Genomic DNA, 4,577 nt, shown 5'->3' with positions numbered 1-4,577 from the left:
AAATCTATAAATAGACCAGAATGTCCAGGCTTTTATTGTGTGATAATAAAACAAAACCCACAACACCTAGACCAAAAACCATGTCTGTAGGTTAGAGATTGTCACTATCAACCCAGAAACAGGTCCGCTTTTTAGAATGAAAGCACTTTAATTGGTCCAGTGCTGGCAGTTGCTGTAGGGTTCAACTGACCTAAAAGTATGTATATATAGCCTATACATTGGTTCCAAAAAATATTTAATATATTGAGAAATTATATTTTTTACTTCTTTTGAATATTGATGGAGCAGTATAATTCTGTCATGACAACTCTCAGAGTGTTTGGCATGGCAATGAATATGAGAATGAATGTTGATATATTTGGTCTTGGTTGAATAGATCTGTTATGCTGCTGCTGCTGCTGCAGAGCAACTACGGGATTTGCTATAACCAAGTAGTTACAGGAAAATAGTTCTAGGAACTGTCCACTTCTAAACAGTTCTAAGAACTGCTCTCCCCCAAACTCGGTTTTGCTGTTTGCGTTCGCACTGGCCAAGTGGCCATAGGAACTGGTAGGAGGTAAGGGAGTGACGCAAGCACGGTGACTTTTATTTTGACGGTGCGACGGACCTTTATTTTGGCGGCGCTGAGAACACCAGCGCAAACAATGCTCGCATTATTCTCTGTGTTTATTAGTTAGCGATCTGTCTAACAGTACTGTTTAATATGTTATTAGATAGAACTGTTATAGAAAGTAGACAGTATATGAAAAAAAGGTTATTAGCCTATGCCGTGTGGTTGATGTCCAGTGTTGCTAGCTGAGCAGAAATACATAATCATGTTTGACTTGGTCCCCTCAAAGTTGCATTGGATTTTCTCTTCAGCATAAAGGTTTAGAGACCCATCTATCACGGTTTTCCATGTTTGTATAGTTAGTTTATGGAGTAAATATATAGGCTATAATCTGTGTGTTTACATTCTAGCTGTTTTAAAAATGGCGGGTGCTGGTGTTCCGCGAGCGTTCGGTCAATCAGCGTACACTAACGTCACGGGTAGTTCCTATAGCGCTGGTTTAGACCCTACTCTGAAGTAGGACCTAAATTAGTTCCTCCAAATGGAGTTCCTAGAACTAAAATCGTTCCTAGTTCCTGCGGTGCGAACACGCCGACATCCGGGTACTTTAGCCAATAGTTCTAGGAACTGTGAAAAGGTTCCTCCGGTCGGAAAGCGGCTATACATGACACGCACGCTGCTATCAAGACATGCTGCTGCAGTACAATAGACCGTACATGTACATGAATTACCCATAGCAGATCAATAATGGTGGAGCTGGGGAAGGTGGAGGGTTTTTGAAAGCGCACTGCACTGCTAAGGCAAATGCTAACCAAGGATTTGAAGGTTGAACACGTAACCTCATTGGCTACTGATACGGCTGGAACCAACCAGCTGTGCCCTATAGAGAATTATATGATTGCAAGTGTTCGAGTTAAGGACCTATTAGCCTGTGCTATCAAGAGTTTCATTACATACAGTGAGGAAAATAAGTATTTGAACACCCTGCTATTTTGCAAGTTCTCCCACTTGGAAATCATGGAGGGTCTGAAATTGTCATCGTATGTTCATGTCCACTGTGAGAGACATAATCTAAAAAAAAAAAAATCCAGAAATCACAATATATGATTTTTTAACTATTTATTTGTATGATATAGCTGCAAATAAGTATTTGAACACCTGTCTATCAGCTAGAATTCTGACCCTCAAAGACCTGTTAGTCTGCCTTTAAAATGTCCACCTCCACTCCATTTATTATCCTAAATTAGATGCACCTGTTTGAGGTTGTTAGCTGCATAAAGACACCTGTCCACCCCATACAATCAGTAAGAATCCAACTACTAACATGGCCAAGACCAAAGAGCTGTCCAAAGACACTAGAGACAAAATTGTACACCTCCACAAGGCTGGAAAGAGCAACGGGGAAATTGCCAAGCAGCTTGGTGAAAAAAGGTCCACTGTTGGAGCAATCATTAGAAAATGGAAGAAGCTAAGCATGAGTGTCAATCTCCCTCGGACTGGGGCTCCATGCAAGATCTCACCTCGTGGGGTCTCAATGATCCTAAGAAAGGTGAGAAATCAGCCCAGAACTACACGGGAGGAGCTGGTCAATGACCTGAAAAGAGCTGGGACCACCGTTTCCAAGGTTAGTGTTGGTAATATACTAAGACGTCATGGTTTGAAATCATGCATGGCACGGAAGGTTCCCCTGCTTAAACCAGCACATGTCAAGGCCCGTCTTAAGTTTGCCAGTGACCATTTGGATGATCCAGAGGAGTCATGGGAGAAAGTCATGTGGTCAGATGAGACCAAAATATAACTTTTTGGTCATAATTCCACTAAACGTGTTTGGAGGAAGAAGAATGATGAGTACCATCCCAAGAACACCATCCCTACTGTGAAGCATGGGGGTGGTAGCATCATGCTTTGGGGGTGTTTTTCTGCACATGGGACAGGGCGACTGCACTGTATTAAGGAGAGGATGACCGGGGCCATGTATTGCGAGATTTTGGGGAACAACCTCCTTCCCTCAGTTAGAGCATTGAAGATGGGTCGAGGCTGGGTCTTCCAACATGACAATGACCCGAAGCACACAGCCAGGATAACCAAGGAGTGGCTCTGAAAGAAGCATATCAAGGTTCTGGCGTGGCCTAGCCAGTCTCCAGACCTAAACCCAATAGAGAATCTTTGGAGGGAGCTCAAACTCCGTGTTTCTCAGCGACAGCCCAGAAACCTGACTGATCTAGAGAAGATCTGTGTGGAGGAGTGGGCCAAAATCCCTCCTGCAGTGTGTGCAAACCTGGTGAAAAACTACAGGAAATGTTTGACCTCTGTAATTGCAAACAAAGGCTACTGTACCAAATATTAACATTGATTTTCTCAGGTGTTCAAATACTTATTTGCAGCTGTATCATACAAATAAATAGTTAAAAAATCATACATTGTGATTTCTGGATTTTTTTTTAGATTATGTCTCTCACAGTGGACATGCACCTACGATGGCAATTTCAGACCCCTCCCTGATTTCTAAGTGGGAGAACTTGCAAAATAGCAGGGTGTTCAAATACTTATTTTCCTCACTGTAACTTTGTATTTGTATAAAGTAGAAGTTTGTTTTCAAACCTATAGATCGTTTGTTTAATTCTGAAACAGTATGTTGCATTTTCTTATTGGTACAGTTGGCTTTCACAAGGCAACCTTAAAGCGTACCAAAATGTGTTCACGCAAGTCTCTCACTTGTGAGTAACTGTCCTCTTATTGGGCAGAGTTTCCTCTGCGTCATCCATCAAGATGATTGACAAGTTTGCTCCATGAGCTTCTTGTGGATTTATTTGTAACTGTTCAGACAGATGCAAACACTATACGAATGTAGCCATCATTCCCGCCGTTAAATTATATGCAAATTCAAACACGCTCTCTCTGGATCTCCCAGCGCTGTCTAGAGGTTATCAGTGTCAAGACCTATGGTCAAGACACATGCGAACACTAGACGAATGTCATAATGGCATTATGATAATGATTATGATAATGCAACTACAGCAGGAATCAATTCTTCATCGGGACAGCATTCTCGCACGGAGAAGCGCAATTACACAACATTTTAAAATGAACAGGTGCTCTTTTGGTTTTCAACTGTGGTAACTAATGTGCTCACTCACAGAATCAGACACTACTGCTATTTATATAGCACATTTTCCCGTTATGAATTATAATATCATTTGTTGGTCCGTTGGGTCGGATCGCTTTCACTCCTTAAGCCAGGGTTTCTCAAACTCGGTCCTGGAGGGCCACTGTCTTGCACAGTTTAGCTCCAACCCTGATCAAACACACCTGAGCAAGCTAATCAATGTCTTCAGGATCACTAGAAACTCACAGCTAGGTGTGTTGTGATACATCATCGCAAACGTGCAATGCGCATGATAGAAAACAGAACGCGGGTCAGTTATATATATTGTGTATTTTATTAATTTGGTGCTATTGTATGCAGCTGAGTAAACAACACAGTGTGTTTACTGTGTGTGTGTGTGTGTGTGTGTGTGTGTGTGTGTGTGTGTGTGTGTGTGTCGCATAAGGTGGCTTTCTGCTGCTTGCAAATGGACTCTTTTGAGGAGACAGTGGATTTCCATTAATTTGTTGCCCTGATTCCACATGCTATGCCCGAATACACGGCAGGCTCACTCTCGCTCGTATCCAAGATTCCAGGCTAAATCATCAACACTATTGTTACGTACTGCTCTGAGACAAGAAGGTTGAGTATCCAAATGCAGTTTATTTAATAAGGACAATCCAAACACGTAATCCAAAGAACAGGCAAGGTCAAACACAGGCAGGCAGTCCAATCAATCAAACAAACAAACAGGCAGGCAGGGAGCACAGGCGAAAGGGTAATCCAGAGACAGGCAAGAAATCAAAACCAAGAATGGAGGGAATGGAGCCTGTGGACGTTTGGTGACTGTCCAGGTCATCCCTTACATGTGTTTTATTTAACTAAATACATCATAATCAGCTAAAACGCAAGCGCAGGTTACTTTACTTCCTGAACAAGTGT

This window comes from Scardinius erythrophthalmus, assembly GCF_964197995.2.
Source record: "Scardinius erythrophthalmus genome assembly, chromosome: 3".
Lineage (NCBI taxonomy): Eukaryota > Metazoa > Chordata > Actinopteri > Cypriniformes > Leuciscidae > Scardinius > Scardinius erythrophthalmus.
This window is presented reverse-complemented; position numbering follows the sequence as displayed.